The sequence below is a fragment of the Myotis nattereri genome, assembly GCF_964212035.1.
Source record: "Myotis nattereri genome assembly, chromosome: 2".
In the NCBI taxonomy this organism is placed as follows: domain Eukaryota; kingdom Metazoa; phylum Chordata; class Mammalia; order Chiroptera; family Vespertilionidae; genus Myotis; species Myotis nattereri.
Genome location: NC_138076.1, coordinates 18,460,847 through 18,482,021, shown reverse-complemented (window position 1 = coordinate 18,482,021; position 21,175 = coordinate 18,460,847). Strand labels below are relative to the sequence as shown.

At 37.8% G+C, this 21,175-nt stretch overlaps 1 protein-coding gene and 1 pseudogene across 2 annotated transcripts in view; both read right to left on the bottom strand.

Annotated features, from left to right (window-relative positions):
* Positions 1–21,175, bottom strand: part of NRG1 (neuregulin 1) — a 1,003,358-nt gene that overhangs the window by 764,426 nt on the left and 217,757 nt on the right. The gene's annotated exons all lie outside the window — the stretch shown is intronic.
* The window catches only part of LOC308511490 (large ribosomal subunit protein uL22-like), a 193,614-nt pseudogene continuing 190,976 nt past the window's right edge, over positions 18,538–21,175 (bottom strand). Inside the window, exon 4 of the transcript in view lies at positions 18,538–19,055. The product of the transcript in view is annotated as a large ribosomal subunit protein uL22-like (transcript). The remainder of the gene's footprint in view (positions 19,056–21,175) is intronic.

Below are 21,175 nucleotides of genomic sequence, written 5' to 3'. Positions count from 1 at the left end.
TGGAAGAGCCTGAAGGTCAAGTCAGGGTACCTGGTGACTGCTACTTGCCAGCTGGCAGCCACTGAGCACCCCTGAGCCTCAATGTCATCATCTGTGAAGTGCCTTGCCTGCCTTGCATGCAGGGTTGTTATGAAATTCAAGTACAAACAGTGTAGTTAAATGCCTTTGAAAACTATAAAATGTCCTACAATGGTAATGAATATTACTGTCTCTCCCAAATATTTACTAATGAAAATGGACTATATTCTCTTGATTAGATAAATAAAAATACATTTTATAAGGTCAAATGGTTATTTGCTATTCAAAAACAGAATTAAATATAAACATATCCCTAATTTGGATATTGAAAGTAAGTAATGTCAATGTTTGCGATGATGGGAAGCCATGAGGGCAACGTCTTAACTAACCAGGACATCAGACACACACTAATTCAGGTGAGACAACCTACAGCTGAAGTTTCGTTACAATCCAACAGTTTTTTTTATTGTTTCCACTAGGCTAGAAAATTCTAAGATGAGGACCAAAATGTTCTTCATTTTTATATAATCCACAGGGTTTAAAAAGATACCAGCACATCATGGTTACTCAATCCATAATTATCGAACAGTTCGAGTGAAAAAAAAATCCAATATGTCACGCCATTTCTCATCTTTTCTAGAAGATTGGTTTTGGCACTTTATTTTAATGTGTCTATTGTTGGAGTCAGCTCACAGTGACAAGGCCACCACACACACCTGAAACCCCTCATCTCCATAAACCACTGTCACCCATGGTACCTCCATATTTTCCCAAAGAAGCAATGGGGTGTCAAGTCTTGTTTATCAAATATGCTTGGCAACAGAGGATGCAGATAAGGGAAACCCAACAAATTTGATTTTGATCAAATTTCCTGCTGACTTATAGTTTCATGTTTTCCCCTGGGCTTAAGCATTTCTGGGGGCGTATGAATTCACAGATTTGCATTTCAACTTCAGGGAGAGGTGCTAATGAAAAGAGAGAAATCAGAGTCTGGACAGTTACAAGTTTGGAAAATTAAGTAATGCATTAATGGTTTAATTAAGTCTTTATTGCCTTTTTTTGAATAACCACTTTTCAAATATGTATAAGGTAGGGCAAAAGTATTTTTAAAGTTGTGAGTATGTAAAACACAGAATTTATTCTTGTATGATTATTTAATTACTGTATTATTTTCCATATAAACAACTGTAAATCTATTTTTGCTCCACCCTACATATTAATGGCTAAAAATTAATGGCTAAAATAGGGTTGGTATGGGACAATAGGAAGAAAAATGGAACGTGAATTCCAGAACTTGATTATAATAACTCTCTGTATACCCTTTCCTGCAAATTAATATTTTTGAGCACTTCCTATGTGCAAAGCCCTTTGCTAGTAAGCTAGGGCTAAGTGATGAGTAATAAATAGTTCCTGCCTTCAAGTAGCTAGCAGTTTGGATAGATACTTTCATCAGAAATCCTTAAGTACAGCTATAATTAGGATATGGTATGCAATCAGAAGTTAAACAATCCAAAAAAATTTATTGAGCCTTGACTGTATCATTAAACTCAAAGGAGGATTGAGTTTAATTATTTTTCATTTCACACTAACAAGACATGTTTATGATAGAGCCTTGCATGTCACTTAGAACTTTTAACTCCTAAAAATACAGGCATCAAGATCATTTGGGGAGAAAATGTTCTCGATCAATAAGAGCTATGATTCACAAAGTAACCACTATATGTAGGGGTTTATATGTGTTTTACATATGAGGAAATGAGGGTCTGGGAAGCCAAGCAAGCCTCCTAAAATATCAGTCAGTGGGGACCAGAGCCCAGATTCAAAACTGATTATGTATAACGACTGAAAACTATTTTATTTTGCTTAGGATTTTTTAACATCCTGCAAACTAATACACATGCTTTGCAGTTGAAGGGATCTGAGATTGGTTAGTGGATTAAAAATAAAAATTACTGTCTGTGGAAAATGGTAAGAGTTCCTTCTTTATTACATCACATAGTTTTTTTTACATCACATAGGTGTACCATAAATGTAAATGCATCACAGCTTTTGTATCCATTCATCTACTGATGGGCACTGGACTTTTTCCAAATCTTAACTATTGTAAATTACGCTGCTTTGAACATAGGGGTGCATACATTCTGACTGGTGTTTCAGGTTTCTTAGGATATATTCCTAGAAGTGGGATTCTGGGTCAAATGGGAGTTCCATTTTTAATTTTTTGAGGAAACTCCATACCGTTTTTTCATAGTGGCTGCACCAGTCTGCATTCCCACCAGCAGTGTACTAGGGTTCCCTTTTCTCCTTGCCAACACTTGTCATTTGTTGATGATATCCATTCTGATAGGTGTGAGGTGGTACCTCATTGTTGTTTTAACTTGCATCTCTCTGATGTTAAGCATTTTTTCATATGTCTCTTGGCCATTCTCTCATAGCTGTAAAAAAGAAGGAACTCTTACCATTTGCAACAGCATGGATGGACCTAGAGAGTATTATGCTAAGTGAAATAAGCCAGTCAGAGAAAGATAAGTATTACATGATCTCACTCATACGTGGAAATCTAATGAACAAAAGAAACTTATGAACAAAGTAGATCCAGAGACATAGAAGCATGGGACAGACTGACTAATTTCAGAGGAAACGAGGGGGTTTGAGGGTGGGTGGGGAGAGATTAACTTGGAATTTACATACATAGTCCATGGGCACCCACAATAGTTTGGTGAAGGCCTGGGAGGGGCTGGCGAGGTTGGAGGGGTCAATGGGGGAAAAAAGCAAACAAAAAACAAGAGGACATCTGTAAAACTTTCAACATTAAAGATAAATTTTTTTAAGTATTGCCTGCTTTGCCTAAAGCAGTGGTTCTCAACCTTCCTAATGCCGTGACCCTTTAATACAGTTCCTCATGTTGTGGTGACCCCCAATTTCATTGTTAAAAATTGGACATAATTAAAGCATAGTAATTAATCACAACAACAATATGTAATTATATATGTGTTTTCCGATGGTCTTAAGCGACCCCTGTGAAAGGGCCGTCTGACCCCCAAAGGGGTCTCAACCCACAGGTTGAGAGCCGCTGGCCTAAAGGCTTATTTGGACTTATCAATTTAGTATTATCAATTAATTACCAGTCTTTTCCTTGAGGAAATGGGGAGGGGGGGTCTTCATCTTTCTGTGGCATCTCCCACTATAGCTCCTATTCTCCGTCTGTCATGAAAGTTGGAGAATATTTCTGTTTGTGAGACTCATGAGAGCCCATTTTGGAAACTCTCTCTCCATAGTGCCATAAAGCTCCATGTATATACCTGCCCTCCTTTGTCGTTGCCCCAAAACACTGAAAGCATTTTTGCATAAACACACGGAGGTGTCTTGTTTCCCTGTTGTGATCTCTAAGCTTTCTGCTCTGTATTTTATCCTCTGAGTTTTCTCATTTCCCTCCTAAAAAGCAGCATATGTTTTCCGGACATTTTTACTATAGTTTTCCTCTAACTTATCTGCTTTTCACAGACTGAGATGGTAGCTTTGTTATTTTTGTTTCCCTAGCCACTGTGGCATATTTGTGTCCACTTCACTTGACAAACTTCAGAGAGATAAGTTTTTATATTTGTGGCTAAGGCTGAAAGAGTGATTTTTTTTAAGTGGTCCTCCACAGAGAATAGAATATTCTAACAGAGCAATGGAGTTAAATCTCACTGCATGTCACATACCAGAAAGAGATGGTGAATGATTATTTTGTTTTTATACACTGGGGAGTTTTTCCTCACACGGAAAGGGAAGATCATTCTTTCTTAAAAGAACTGTTCCGTTTGAAAGTTGAGGTAGAAAGAGAGAGGGCAGACACATGAGAAAGTATACATTGGCATATGTTAAATCTAGGCAATTATTCTGTTCAATCCTAGTGAGGCAATGGTAGGCTGCTGAAACAGAACTCTAGCTAGAGATGTGGCTGCGATAGCAGCCTCCCAGATGGCTCCCGAAGTTCGCCACCTCCTGGCTTCCACACCCTGTTGGCCCCTCCTACACTGCACCTGGGTTGACATAGTGGAAGTGATGGTTTGCCACTTCTGAGATTAGATTATACAATCAGGTCTCTCTCTCTCTCTCTCCCTCACAACACTTGCTCTGAGGGAAGCGTGTCATGAGCAGTCCTACTGAGAATGCCACATGTATAACTGAAGCTTCCTACCTACAGCCATTCAAGGGAGCTTAAACATGGATAAGCCTATCTCAGTCAACCTTTCAAAGACGGTAGCCCTGGCTAACAGTTAATCACAACCTCATGGGAAAACTGGAATTATGCAAGAAAGCTGTTGTTGGATTCCTGCCCCTCATAAACTGTGTGAAATATTTGTGATTTAAAGCTGATAAGTTTTGAGGTTAACCTATATAATAAAGCCTAATATGCTAAGTGCCCAACGGTTCATTTGACCATTTGACCAGTCGCTATGACGTGCAGATGCAGGGGGCAGATGCTCCGAATGGTAGGTTAGCTTGCTGCTGGGGTCTGGGCCATTCGGACTGGGCGAGACAGGCTGGACATGCCCTGGAGACCTCCAGCAGTCCCTCCCTGGTCCCATTCGTGCACTGGTGTGAGGAACCCCACCAGTGCACAAATCCGTGCAATGGACCTCTAGTTTGTTATAAGGGAATAAGTTGCTAATTAGTTAAAGGGTATTATAAGATCTAGAAACATAGGCATAGATGGGAGAGTAATCAAATATCTTATTGGCATGGAACTAAAAGGTATTCTAGTTAATAACAGTGATGTGCTACAGGACATGATAATAATCATAATATTTACTAATGCCTGTTGAGTGCCACTATATATCAGACCTGTGCTCATCATGGTCTCATTTAATTCTCATATAAACTATTGGGATAAGAATGATGAGAAAACTAAGGCTGGGAAAATCATATAAGTTATCCCAAGTCACACAGTTAGAAAATGGTGGAGGTGATATTCAAAGTCAGACTCCAAATCTCTAAACCACCCTGCTAACACATAGCAGAGGAAATTGCCTGAGTGTTTGTCAAGAGTGCTAATAAAGACAAGGTCACTGGGCAAAACTGACTAAAAGGTGGTCAATAAGCCAAGGTCAGGTGTGGAGTTACTCAAAAGGAAAAGTTTATGTGCAAGAAGAATCATCTTCATTGGCATCTTTGCCTTATAGAGCCTAGATCTATCGAGGCCTAACAGATTTTGCATCTGGACCTTCACAGTCTCCATAGAAAAAACTCCCCGTAAGTACTGGCTCCATCAGTTGGACACAAAATGATGTCACAGAGGAGAAAAATGGGCAACTGAAGTGAACACATGTGAGACATGAGGTAGACTCATTGCCTTGTGCCCCCATCCACCTCCAGGGTACCTGCCAGTACAATCTTACCATAGGGATTTAATTTTTGGTTGGCTTCTATATAAAATTCCTCATAAGAGCCTGGCTGGTTTGGCTCAGTGGTTAAGCTTCGATCCATGAACCAAGAGATGACTGGTTCGATTCCTGGTCATGACCAGGTTGTGGGCTCAATACCCAGTGGAGGAGGGAGGAGGGAGGAGGGGGGTGAGGGAGGTCATGCAGGAAGCAGCCAATCAATAATGTTTCTCTCTTATTGATGTTTCTACCCCTCTATCTCTCTCTCTTCCTCTCTCTCTAAAATTCAATAAAAACGTTTTTAAAAATAAATAAAGTGCCTCATAATAAATCCCATGATACTTTTCTGTGAAGTAGTCTAAACATAAAATGGGGAGAAAATGTTAACATTTTAATTTACAAGAATACTATTTTTCCTCAGTTTCCTCAAAGAAGTCAAGTACAAGGGCAAAAGTTTAAGTGAGAAAATTGCCAAACAATCTTTGTTTCAAGGATATAGTGTGACAATTGATTATTTATCCATGTTATTCATCATTTAAACCATTTTACGATATGTAGAACAATAAATGAATTCTATTTTCTCTGTGAGTTTTTCAACATATACTAGTATACTACTAATAATTTTCCAACTTTTAAACTACTTGTTGAAGGGCAAAGATAGTTTGGTTAGTGGACCAATGAAAATAAATTTTGAGTGTGTACTAGGCAGCATTTTAGTGTTAAATGTTAATACTTTAACATAAACATTTCAGCTTATATAACACTTATCAATCACCTGTAAAGAATGAAAAGGAGTGCTCATTTATATAAAACTAGGGAGGGCCCAATCCAACCAGCAACCCCGTTTGTCCCAACTGAGCTAATGGTACAGCCAACTGACACTGTCATTTGTTGACAAAATGAAGCAGCGAATGGATTATCTTAAAATCAGGAACTCAATTTAAGGGCAGAGTATTAATAACATATATGCCTTCAAATGAATAATGACTGATATACTGCCCCTGGCAAATACAATTGCCTTAAAACTTAAAAAAAAAAGATGCATAAATGTCCCTTAACTAACCAAGGGACAGAAAACATATGTACTAGTTCAACTTTCTCAGAAGGGGAACTTGTGTCTATAAAAATGCAGGATATTTAATCCTGCAAATAATAAATATTTTCATGTTGCTGTCAGACAAATGAACATATCAAATCAAAATTAATCTCAATGCCTCATATCCCTTTTCATAATATATATGTTTTTAGGAGAGACTCAGTTATTTCAAAATATTTCACTAATAATTTTGCTTAATCTACTGTGTTTTTTTTCTAGACAAAAAAAAAATAGAAATGAATTATTCCATCATAATATTTTGGGGTTAGGGAAAATGTTCTTTAAAAGGTAAACATGGGGGGATAAAGACACATTTGTAATACCTTAATCAATAAAAAGTTTTTAAAAAAGGTAAATAACATAAAGCTCTGTGTAATTATCTCTATAAAGGCCAGATCATTTCCGTTTTAATCCTCACCCAAGGATATGTTTTTATTGAGTTTTAGAGAGAGAGGAAGGGGAAGAGAGAGAGAGAGAGAGAGAGAGAGAGAGAGAGAGAGAGAGAGAGAGAAAGAAAGAAAGAAAGAAAGAAAGAAAGAAAGAAAGAAAGAAAGAAAGAAAGAAAGAAAGAAAGAAAGAAATGGATGTGAGAGAAAAACATCAATTGGTTGCCTGCCGTAAGCACCCTGACTGGGGATTGAATCAGCAACCTTTTGGTTTACAGACTACAATCCAACCAACTGAGCTAGCCAGCCAGGGTAAACCAGATCATTTTTACTAAGGACTGATGGAAAGCTCTGCTCTGCCATATGCACAAGGCCTTACCCTGCTACAGTGATCAGCTTTTACATGAGAGCCGTTACTAGGACAGGCTATAATTTCTGCCAAAATACAGTCACAGTTCCCAATATATACTCTACTAAAATGAGTCTTCTGGATATAGGAAAGCATGTGTTCCTATGGCTGCTTAACACATATATATGAAGATGAAATCTAGGCATTTCTCTTCAAGCTTATACATTATTGATTAAGGAAAAAAAGTCTCTTGCTACATACAGAGAGACAAAGACAGAGGCCGAGAAAGAAGCACCATGACTTACAACACTATTTCGGCACTTTCTATGCATTAGCCCTTCCTACCCAAGGAGGAGAATTAAGTATTAAGAACTAAGATTTTACCATGTAAGGTTGGTATTAGACATTGTGGATAAACCATTGTAATATCTAAAATTTGTTAACCCTTTCTCCAACAAAAGTTAATTTTCAGCCCCTTGGGAGTAATATGCCCCCACTGAAAATGCATGGACTACAGAATTAAGTCTAAACTCCTTAGACCGGAGATAAAACTGAATTTATGTCCCTACATCATTTCTCCCACATTAACACTGACTGCACCTGCAATGCAATGCAGACTCTGTGAGGTCAAATATTCTGTCATTATTTTGGGAATTCTAGTATCTAGCACAGTGTATAGCACATAGTAGGGCCAGATACTTTCTTGAAGATGAATGAACTTCACAGTTCCCCAGACCTACCAGAATCTTTCAGATCTCGAATATACTCTACACACTTCACCTTTATTGAGCCTTAGAAATTCTTGGAAGATTGAAAAGCCAGTCCAACTAGTTCTTTGTAAAAAGGAGCTTACTGGAAGGGTTGAGAGAAAATTCCACAGAATTAAAAGACCAGACTGATAGTCAAGGTAGTAGGAACTAGGCTGTCCTACTGGGGCCCTGTGTTCTCTTTATACTACTGTCCTATTATTCTACTCAGTAGACCAGTTTCTTCTGCTTGGATGACATACACAGTGTCTGCCAATTCCATGCCTGCATGATCTTAACAGCTTCACCATTAGCTACTCTCGCTCTATCCCTGTGTCTCTTCGTCTGAAGTTTTGCAAAAGAGGTTGTGATTAATGGCACAAATCAGCCTATGGATTGGCTCCTTGGAATCAGTTGTTCACTGTGCTTGAACCAGCTATGGCCAAGGTTCCAGAGTCACCGGGCACTAATATGGCCTTTAACAGTGTCTATGAATGGGCACAGGCATCCTTATAAGATAATATAATGTGAAAGCAATGATCGGCATTTTATACAAATAACTTTGCTGTCCCTCACTTCGTTTCATAAACTCCTATTCCTCCTTCAAGACTTAGTTAACAATGCCTGGCCAGCTTGGCTCAGTGGTTGAGCATCAACCAATGAACCAGGAAGAGGGCTCCAGCCCCAGTATGGGGCAGGCAGGAGGCAGCCGATCAATGATCATCACTGATGTTTCTATTTCTCTCTCCTTCTCCCTTCTTCTCTGAAATAAAAACATATATTAAAAAAAGACTTAGTTCACAAGTTAACTTTCTCTATGAAGCTTTGCCCGAATCTTTCAGTAAAGTTTAATTCTCCTGTACTGTGCTCCTGTGGCTCTTGGTTCCAACCCCAGTTCACCCCTTGATTTTCCACTGATGTTCTTTAAAGAGGTATGTATAGTGCTGGTGAGTACTAGAAATGTCAAGGGAACACTGTGTGAAGTATATGATTGTCTAACCATTATGTACTACACCTGAAACCAATACAAAAAAAATATTGAAAATAAACTGTAATTTAAAAATAAAAAACAAAGAGTAAAATGACAAAACACACACACACACATACACACACACAAACACAAAAACAAACAACAACAACGAAAAAAACCACAGTAGTACTTCCATTTCTACTAATAATGGTAAAATCTTTGGTGCTAGCCACAGAGAGCAAAGGTCTCTAGTCAGCAGATACTGAGACTGGCTGATTGATTGATTGATTCTTTTATTTTTTTTTAATGGAGCCCATAACAAAATCAGGAATTTGTACCATATGCTGAGAATACAGGTGAGTTAAAAAAACAAACAAACACCTGTTTTCTAAAATTTGGCAAAATAATTAGTCCACAATTTGGAAATGAGTTTTCAGAAGTGCAGACGGGTATTTTTCAAAGTGAGGTTATTTGTATGTTAAAGAGAAATTCAGAAGTGACTAGCTAGAGCAAGTATAAATTTAGGTATGAAAACCTGATTGACTAGATTTTCCAGTCACTCTGAATGTGTAACAGATTAATAACTTGGTGGTGTTAGGCTGAGGATTCTGAGGGTCAGGAATTCAGACAGCACAGTGGGGGTGGCTAGTCTCTTTTCCAAGATGTACTGGGTGGGGAGAGGGGGTGGAAGGCCTCGGATGGGAAACTCAAACCGAAGGCTCTGAGCTAAATCATCTGAAGCTTCTTTCACTCACACATTTGGTAATGGGTGCTAAATGTCAGCTGGGTCCCCAGTTCCTCTCTGTGTGAGCCTCTCCATGTGATTTCTCTACATGGGCTAGTTTGGACTTTCTCACAGCGTGGTGGATGGGTTTCAAGATCAAGTGTCCTGAGAGAGAGAACCAGGTGAGGGTTCTACAGCCTTTTATGATCTAGATTTCAGGGTTACTTCTGTTGCATTCTAATGGATTGAAGTGAGTTGCTAAGGCTGGCCTATTTCCAAAGGAAGGGAACAAAGACCCCAGCCCTCAATGAAGAAGTTACAACATCATATTATGAGAAGGCCAAATGGGATGGTATTTACTGTTGTGGCCATCTTTGGAAAAATATAATCTACAATAACCTAAATTAGGTAAAACTATACTTTTGTTAAAAATATATATATTTTGTTGATTTCATAGAGGAAGGGAGAGAGAAAGAGATAGAAGCATCAATGATGAGAGAGAATCATTGATTGGCTGCCCCCTGCACAACCCCAACTGGGGATCGAGCCGCAACCTAGGCATGTGCCCTTGACCAGAATCGAACCTGGGACCCTTCAATCTAAAGGTTGACTCTCTATCCACTGAGCAAAACCAGCCAAGGCAAAAACTATACTTTTTATTATAAAAATATGTGTTAAAACCTGCAAAGAAACATATCTTTTTAGATTCTAGTCAAATAATTATTATATTTGTAGACTAAACTGTAAAATGAGTATTTTTAACTAGTATTTCCCCCCCTCATCATCTGCTACTCATCCATTTTTTGGTAATGTCACATCTTTTGCATTTTCTCTGGCAGTGATAGTCTGGCAGGTAGCTAACTTTTGAAACTAAAATAAGCACAATTTCCACCAAAATATTTTTATGTATAGAGTGGTTGCCCAGCAGCACATATGAGAACAATTGCAGATTATTTTGCTGGTGTGTACAGACAACCCAAAAATCAAAAAGGATCTTAGGTAACAAACTAACCTAGTCTTGTTCAGTTATCCCAGGGCTCACCCATTCTCACCCATGGAAACACTACCCCATTATTCCTAAATACTACCCATTTTAAGTCCCACTCCCTACTGAAGGTAACCGTCACTAACCTGAGGAACTCAGTCCTTCTCTACACATTTTATTCTCTTTTAATTCAATGTCACATAATTAATTTAGTTCCTACTTGTTTCTGTAATTTTTTATTTAATTTTTCTCCTCAACTAAATTCTTAGGATCCTAGTGGGGTGAATAGTCAAGTCCCTCTCCTTTTTTTTTCAATCCCATACTTTAATGAATACAGATCTGAATACAACAAATATGTCAGTATGTAATTATCAACACCTTCTCTAATTGTAGTTTGTCATTCAAAAAGTCTTCACACAGCCCTGGCCAGTGTTGCTTAGTGGTTAAAAGCATCAGCCTGTGCACTGCAGGGCCACAGGTTTGATTCCCGGTCAAGGGTACATACCTGGGATTCACATTCACTTCACAGCCCCAGTCAGACTGCATGCAGGAGGCAACCAATTGATGTTCTCTCTTACATTGATGTTCTCTCTCTCTCTCTCTCTCTCTCTCTCTCTCTCTCCCCCCCTCCCTTCCACTCTCTACAAAATCAATGGGAAAATATTCTTAGGTGAGGATTAACTAAAAAATAAATAAAAATTAAAAAGCCTTCACACACAGTTGGAAGGAAGGAGTTCTAGTTGACGGAGTCAGAGACAGAAGAAGAAAACAGATAATGACATCTTTATGAAACTGTCGCTGACAAGTACGTAAATTAAAATTTCATTGGCGAAGGAAAAGCATTCTGAAAAATTCTGATAAAGGAATTATGACAACAACCAGGAATTGATATTGAGAAGAAAGTAGGCAGTACCTTCATGGAACTTTGTTCAGCCACATAAAACATTTAATTTAAAGCAGTCACTGAATCTTTTGAAAAGACATGAGCACCTCAGGATCATGGATTCTCTAGCAGACAGGCCTCACCTGCAGTTCATTCTTCTTGCACTCACTCGTTCTGTGAAGTTATGTGCACTATTCATAATCTAAAGCCGCCCAGAGGCTTTTTAAAACAATTTTTAGAAGCACCTGTTCAAATGGATCTGTGGCCTTTGATGTGAGACTCTGCCATTTAACAAAGGGCAGCGTCTGGTTAACCAAGTCAACCCCCTTTTCTACTTCATACTCAGGCTCTGAAACCAAATGCTCTGTCATGTTACCTTTCACTCTTCCTTCATCACTTTCTTTTACACATTCCAGGTCACACTTTCCAACATAATTTGGTTTGTAATATTGAAGCAATGTAGTCCCAGAAAATAATGTTTTGAGAATGTTTTTCTCAAGCAGTGATCTAAGGCGGACTTCCATTTAGAATCAGAACCTGTCTAAAGCCCTTTCTACAAGTCATACAAATGATATTTTGAAAATATCACCATATAATGAGTCCTAACTTTTTCCATTTTACTCCTTTCACAAACAATCCCCAATACTCGAAGGTTTTTTTTTCCTTTTCTTTTTTAGTTAAAATGTTCTTTCTCATTATTAACACATAAAAAAGGTCACCACATACTCATTAATTTCTAGCTTTTATAAAGAATTGAAATTGTTTTCCGATTAGAAACCATTTCTACAAACTTCGAAATTTCTGGCAAAAAGAAGGAAAAGTGTATTTGGGATGTGACTATGACTACAATTTCACATGCTTTCCCAGAACCATTTACTCTGAGGCTTCCAGACCAAGGTCTTTGACCTCTATTTTCAGGAAGGGCACTTACTGCCAGTTGCTGTTATCTTAAATCTGTTCAGCAAGCACATGCATGGAAAGATAAGAAGCAGTGAAACAGTTTCTCTGATGGTGAATTCTTGATTGCTATAGAAACTGATTAAAAATACACAGCCGGGTAGGTTGGATTGCTTGAGAAGGAGGAAAGGGGGTGGAGAGTGGGAGTTCATATATGATATAAAGTAGTCAGAGTGGGGTAGGGTCAGGATGTAGTTTACCATAGAAGATGACATCTGTTTTTTCTATTTAAAAAATTGGCAAGTTCTAACTTGTTATATGACCTGTCCAACTTTTTTGATCACAGCCGTTAAAAACTCTGTCCCAGAGCTTATTACAACTAAAAGGATGACTTAGTTTCTGTAGGTTCTGTGATTTTTACCCCTATCTATTTGTAAAACATCTTCTCTGGTGTTTTAGTACGATGCCAAACTTAAAGCCTGTACTAGGGGGTTGTAGTAAAAATGTAGAGTAGATCCTTAGCTGATCATAAAGGGATTTTAATTCTTGGGCTCTCATGGGTGACTGTATGGTTAATTCCACTATATTTTATGGTTTTGTTTTTGTTTGCTTATTTGTTTGTTTTGTATCCCTACCTTGGATTATTTTCAGGTTTTAAAGACACAGATATTTACCTCATTTTTATGTGAGGTAAGCAGTATCCTACCATTGCCTACAATGTTAGTGTTAGTGTTAATTAACTTAGTTACTCACATATCAGGGACTATATATAAAGCCAATACTAGTGAACTAATTTGTCCCTTCTAATTTTATTCTATTTCTTTTCCATCAAGTAGAATTCTTAATTGCCTTTTCACTGTGTCTACTCTGTTCCATGCATTTGAAACAAAGCAAAACGATGATACACAGAATGTGTATAAACCACACATATTTATGTAGTACATACATATGCTTGACCTCAAAGATCCAGTGGAGATACAGGACCAAGATTGGGAAATACCAAACAAAAGATGAGTCAGCAAAAGAGAATATCATCTGAAATTCACCTCATTACCCTCTTAATTCTTTTTTATTTTCGTTTTAATTCTTGGTGGATCAATTCACCACTGTCCCTTGGGTAATAATTTTGCAACAACTGCCTTTGTTTTCAGAGTATGAAGAAGCTTAAGCTTTTTGGAGTGCTTTAAATAAAATAAGCTAATTATTATAAACTTTCTTTATGTTTTTCTAATGCAAATAGAATTTAATCTTGGGAAATTTAAAAAATGAATACAGCTATGCGTATCCAGAGGTTTACACAATGGAAGTATTGAGTAAATATAATCATCTCTGGCATTCCAGTTCAGCCAATGGACTGATAAACAATGTGAAGAAAGAGTCCCAGGACCCCACTCTTCAGTATTCTTTCCAAATTCCAGTCATGACCATACAACAGCCTAACAGAATTCACAAATGCAAAACACCAAGCTTGCCCAATAGATAAGGAATTATATCAATACAGATGAAAAAGAAGTCCACCTCCCTCTATTAATACAAAGTTCATTCTTCAGTACTATATAAAAAAAACATACCCAACCATACAATATAAAAAGAACAAAACATATTTTGCCTTTTAATGACAAATTACACTTTCTTCATCAAATAGTTTAAACAAATGCATATATACAGCATACTAAACTAAAATTTTGTGCCAATCACTTTATATAAGGTCATAATTTTCAGGTTCACATCACTGAATGATATACAATATGAAATTTACATTTACTGAATGATTAACAAAATGAATTGGTTACCACAAGTTCAAATCTGTTTGTTACTTAAAAGTGACCATCTACTGATTTTCCTAAGGATAGAATGCTTTTAATAAATGGAAGAAAGAATAGGTACTTGATCTTACAAAATATACTTATGTTTATAACTTATGGTAAGTAAAATTCCAATTATTCCCAAGAGAATTTACTACTCTTGGGAAGGAAGAAGAGAAAGGTTTGCAAAGGGAGAATTAAAATGATATTATGATGTATAAAATGTGTATATAGCCTAAAAATTCAAAAAATAAACTTTTAGCCCTAGCTGGTTTGGCTCAGTGGATAAAGCATCGGCCTGTGGACTGAATGGTCCTGGGTTCCATTCTGGTCAAGGGCACATGCCCAGGCTCAATCCCCAGTAGGGGGCCTGCAGAAGGCAGCCAATCAGTGATGTTTCTATCTTTCTCTCCTTCCCTCTCTGAAAATCAATAAAAATATATATTTTTAAAAACTAAACTTTTAATCTTGAATGAATACTTGTGAAAATAAATTTATTTTTGTCTTCAGCTGCTCAAAACAAAACTCACTAGAAATTTAAAGTGAGTGTTTGGTTTTAATATTTTTAAAATGTCTCTTTGCTTAATTCTTCTATTTAAACAAGGGAGAAAATATACTGCATTTGATTTGCAATGCAGTCAATCAAATAAGTTTTGGGAAAGCCATGGAAGTGAAGGCATTGGGAGCTACCTTTTCAATGATCTACAAGGAGGAAAGGAGAGACAGTAGAATAATTGTGAGAATGAGAGTAATTCAGGAATTGAACCTGGATGCAAAGAGGCAAAGAGGAAAGCAGGGACCATCAGTAATAATGCTAACATTAAGGTCCTCTTTTATTTTATCTGGAGATATACCACTGTCCAAATCATCTTCATATGCCATGAGAGAAACAAGAGTTAATTTGGGAGGCAGCGGAGTGGAATAGCTTTGGAAAATGCTGAATTTAAATCTTACTTTGTACCGCTTTCAAGTCATATGATATTCATAAAATTACTTAAACCTTTTGAGCCTGTTTTTTTATCTTTAAACTTGGAATAATGTATAGTTATGTCATAGGAGTTACTCAAAAATGACATACAAGAATATATTTAAAGCAAAGTAACTAATACATAGTAGATATTTAAAAACAAACAAACAACACAATAGTTTTCCCCTTCCAGTTGTCCTAAAAACAGAAAAGTTTTGACTTAGGAACCAAGACACAATGAAAAAGAAAACCAATGAAGCAAAGTATTCACCCTGTATAAGTAACATTAAGTGAACAAGTGTTTCTTGGTACATTATGTATTCATTCAATTTCTTAGTGAGTTCCCACAGGTGCCAAACATCACATCAGACCATGAGGATCTATACAAGTAGAACAAGTCTTGCTCCTTTTTAAAATAAGGAAGACATTTACTAGTAAGTAAGGAAGACACTCACAGTGATCCCAAAATGTGATATAACCAATAAAATCATGAAAGAGAAAGGAGCCATTAAGTTTTCAGAAAAGAACCTGCAGGTCTATTTAGTTAGATCTTCAGGAATAAGTAGGTACAACATTTTATAAAAGTGTAGTGCCAACCCAGAAGCCTCGGGATCACCTGGGAACTGGATAGAAATGAAACTCTGGGGGCCCCAGACCTACTGAATTAGAAAACCTGGAGGTGGAGATCAGCAATCTGTGGTTTAACAAAACTCCACTAAAGTAGGAGTTTACCAGTGAAATGAGGATGGAGAAGGATGGCATTTCAGGCAAGAAAAACAACATGTTCAGAAAAAAAAGAAAAATTCCATACAGCGGAATACGGTGTTCATGGAGGTGAGTGACAATGGATGAAAATGTTTCAGAAGTTTAGGGCTAGATTGTGAAAGAGCTGGGACTTTAACTTAAAAGTAATGGGGGTTAAAAGTGTTAAAGACAGCCTAATTTCTTTTCCCTTCAAATTTCTATACAGAATGTAGGTGACACACATCCTATATAATAAAAGGCTAATATGCAAATAGACCGAACAGCAGAACAACTGAACAACTGGTCGTATGACATGTACTGACCACCAAGGGGAGCGCGGAGAATATGGTGGGCATTGGCAGCAGGCAGCAGAGCATGGAACATGGTGGGCATCGGCTGAGGCAGGATGGTGGAGGTAAGCAGGGGTGCCAGACCAAGGTAGGGTGCTGGTCGTGATTATCAGGTCAAGCCTCTGGTGGTTACTGAAAATTCTTTGCTCCCGTGCACCACCTTCCTGCCTGGCACTCGCATCTGCTGCTGGCACTGGCCCCGCTCACACCCGCTGCCGGTGCCTGGCACCGGCCCCAATCACTCGGCACTGTCAGCGGGTGTGAGTTGCAGCTGCTGGCCCCACTCGCCCCTCAGGGCTTCTCCACCTCCCCCTGCTCCTGAGAGGCGAGCAGGGCAGCAGCTGCCACTCGCACCTTCTGATGATGTCGGCTCCAATCGCTCTGCGCCATCAGCAGGGGCAAGCAGGATCAGCACCGTCAGCACATGGGAGCCGCAGTGGCGTGAGTGGGGCTGCCAGCAGACAGGGGATTAAGGGCCACAGTGGGAGGGGCTGGGAAGGGGTGCAGAGGATGGGCTGAGACCTGCCCCTGTGCCCACCACAGCCTCAAGATCCACAGTTCCTTTCAAGGTGCACGAATTTGTGCACTGGGCCCCTAGTATATAATAACATATAAATAAAAATGAAAGAGTCATTTAAAGAGGCCTGATTAAAGTATCAACAATGTTATCAGAATGGATTCTACCACAACTAATTCCACACACTAGTGTCACTCATAGACAGGACTGGTCCAGCAGGCAAGTGCCGGATGTGGAGAGACTGGAGTTAGTTGTGCCGAGCTCCATTCAACTTTACTCAATTTAGTTTTCTCAAGTGGAAAATGGGCAAAGCTGCTCCAAAAGAGCTGTGAGAATTAAATGGAACAGACATGTCAAAGTCACTATGACCTCTGAACTATATGCATTTTAAGATACTCCTGTTAATAGTATAACTTAACTCATTTTTTCTGCAGAGTAAGTTCAAGAAAGTATTCTAACTTTCAGAGCAGGGGATCCCATCAGATATAATTACTTATTTTCTATGCCAAACACTATTGACTAGGCAGGGCTACAAATTCAAAATCAGAACCTACCAAGCATGAACAGAAGGAAGAGATATCCAAGGAATTAGATCCTGCTGGCCCAAATTCATGTGTGGATATGATTAAGAACTGGTGGCTAATGGTAGTACAAGAAGAAGGAGGAACACAATTTGGGCCACTGCACTAAAGGTAAGTCTTCAAGTTTTACACCTGGATATAAAAGAACATCAGACCAAATGCAGATCCTAGACACAGATAAGAGAAAGCCTTCTAATTAATTACACTCAGATTCCAGGATTAGAAGAGTTTTTAATTTCAGATGCAAAGACAGAAGTTTACTATCAACAAAGCCAAAGGGGAAATTACATTTGAAAACGAACAGATAGAGTGTTTTGCCTTCTCCTGTCTCAAAGCCAGGTACAAGCCAAAAAGACAGGGTTCAAAGTCAGTTAAAAGCAAGAATAATTGCAGACATTCTCCCTCCCGCCAAGTTGTGGGTAACATAAAAACCTCGACTTCTTAGGGGACCAAGCTTTAGACGTAAAAGCCTTGGAAATATAAATGAAAATGAAAATACAGATACGGTGCACAAAACATATCAGAATCTGTCAGACTCCCTCGTACTAACAGAGGACCTTAATCTGTCCTTTCTTCTCTTGTGTAAATGCACCTTACTGTTATTTTACTTGTAATAGTTAATAATGCCAAACCCAGGCAGTGCCAAAGTATTGGAGTTCAGGACAAAGCTGAGAATGTTATTAATTACATTAGCTAAATAAACTTATAAATGCTTCTGGTGCTCTATATATAATTACTAATATATCTTTAGAGATTTAGAGACATATTCCTTGTTATCATGAAGGTTGAAGGCTTATATGGTAGTTGAAAATTTGGAATATTCTGAAATGTAATGAAAAAATGACAAGTATAATTCTACCACTCAGTGTAATGGCTGGTAACAACTTACCATATTTCTGCAGCTTTTAAACATATATTCATATTGTTTAATCAGTTAACATTATATCATAAGTACTTTTCCATATTACTAAAAGAAAATAAACCTTCAAAGACATGATTCTAAGGCCTGAATAGAATTCATTCATAAGTAAGTAATAATATAATTTAGACATTTCTCTATTGATAAACATATTTCTGTGGGTCTATTTCTTTTTTTAACTTTATTAGCATTTCTTTTATGCTGACTTTACTCCTGGGCCGAAAGTTTTTGTTATTTCAGTTTCTTCTGGGATATCTGTTTCTTCTGTGCAACCTCCTCTTCTGTGTTAGGAGCAAGCTGCTCTTTTTCAGTAAGATTATCTCCATGTGGCAGGGAGAGCTCATGTGTGGGTTCATCCTAAACTGTCTGTTCACCTGGACCTGCTCAATCACCAGAGAATTTACATCTACACCCTTAAGTTCAGCATCACTCTCTGCATTGCTAAGCATGTGCAGCAAAAATTCAGCACTCTTTCTGGGCCACCGACCCTGCGTTCAGCCCCACTGTTTGGCCTGGACACACATACCAACTCCACCACTGTGATGATGGAATGACACACATTGCTTCTGTAAAGTGACACCCTTCAGATACTTGGTGGCTATCAGATATGCATACTTTTGATGGCCTGGGCAGTTTCATGAGTGTTTTTAGAGTGAACAGGAAGATTTGAACCTCTTCATTTGCATGATTTAATACAGTTTTCAGGGTCAAGTAAATAGCGAACAATTTTCAGAAGTCTCCTCTGGCTGCTTTTGGGATGGGTATATAAATCTTTTCATGAATACTCTATTTTATTCCATTTATGGATGTGTCCTATCACTCCACCAATATGATACCATCTGGATCAGTTGTGGCTTTATAATAAGATTTAATATCAGGTAGACTGACTCTTCCCACCATATGGTTATTTTCCAAAATTATTTAGCTGTGATAATTCCTTTGCCTTTCAATATCCTATATAATAAAAGCCTAATATACAAATTGTCCCCTCGGGTGGTCATTCAACCAGGAGTTTGACCGGGAAACCGGGAGTTCAACCACTTGCTATTACGTGTGCTGACCACCAAGGGACAGCGCGGGACATGGTGGGCATTGGCAATGCAATGCTGGCAGCGGGCGGCAGTAGAGGTGCTGCCAACCCCGATGGGCCCTGATGAGAGTGGGATTGTGGCTGGGCTGTGGGGCTGCAAGGCTGGGGGCATGAGCTGGGGTCCGATCCCCGCAGGCCACTCTGAGGGACCCCACCCCTGCATGAATTCGTGCACCGAGCCTCTAGTGGATTTTATAATAATCTTGCATATAAAAACTTTGCTTGTATTTGATAGAAATTATATTAAACTTGTATATCAATTTTTGAAACAATAATATATTTACTATGTTGACTGTTCCAATCCATGAACATAGGTGTATATCTTCATTTATTTATATCTGATTTGATATTTCCTCAGCATGTAAGTATTTTATAGATCTTGTTACATTTATACCTAAGTATTTCACTTTTTTGAGCAACTATAAATGCCATTTTAATTATTATTACTATATTAATTTTAGAGAGGGAGAAAGAGAGAGAGAGAAACATTATTGTGAAAGATACAAATTGATTGCATCCCAACCATGGACTGAACTGCAACCTAGGTATGTGCCCTGACCTGGACTTGAATCCCCAATCTTCTGGTATATGGGATGAAGCTCCAACCAAGTGAACCGCACCCGCCAGGGCACTATTATTATTTTCAATTTTATTGTCCACATGTCCACTGTTAATATGTAGAAACAATCTCCTTCTTAATGTTTATCTTATTTTCTCTTACCCTGCTGAACTTACATGTTAATTCTAGGGAGTTTGTTTTTTGTTTTTTAACTGTTGTTGATTCCTTGGAATTTTCTGCATAGCCAAGTTTGTCATCTGCAATGAGGGACACTTTTATTTCATCCTTTCTAACTATATGTCTTGTATTTCCTATTCTTATCTTGCTCTAGCGTCTAAATCTTACAGTTTAATGTTAAATAAGACTCCTGAGAGTTTATATCTATGTCTAATTCCCAGACTTAGGGGAAAGATTTCAGTCTTTCATTATTAAGTAAAATGTTAGTTGTACATTTTATTTTTTATAGATTTAATTTAAGTTGAGTAAGTTCCTCACTATTCCTATTATTCTAAGAGTTTCAATCATGAATGGAAGTAGAATTTTGTAGAATGCTATAGCCTCTCAATTAGTAGATTACATGAACTAATTTCAAATATTGAACCAGACTTGTATCCCTGTAAACTATACTTGGTCATGGTATATAATTCTTTTTATATATTACTCAGTAGTATTTGCTAATATTTTGTTAAGTTTACTTGTATTTATATTCATGAAGGATATTGGTTACTAGTTGTTTTTGTTGTTTTGTACTATTGTATCTGGTTTCAATATCAGGTAATGCTAACTTCATATAAAATAAATTTGAGAAGTGTTCTCTCCTCTATTGTCTAAAATATTGAGTAGAATTTGTGCTAATTTTTCCTTAAATGTTTGGTGGTAGAATTCCCCACCAATGTCATTTGGGATAAGAAATTTTTTGGACGATTCCAATTATGAAGATTCAATTCACTTAATAATTATAAGGTTTTCAACTGATGTATTTCATATTGGGTGAGTTTGGGTATTTTGCATTATTCCAGGAATTAGTTAATTTTATCTACATTGTTGAATTTCTGTGTGCAAAGTTGTTTGCAGCATTCCCTTACTACTCCTGTCATGTCTACAGGTGGCAAATGGCAGAACTCCAGAAACATTAGTAAAAACAGAACATATTTTCTGTCTTGTTTTCAGATTTATGACTAAAACAGGAAATGTAGCATGGATAAGATCTGAGTGTATCC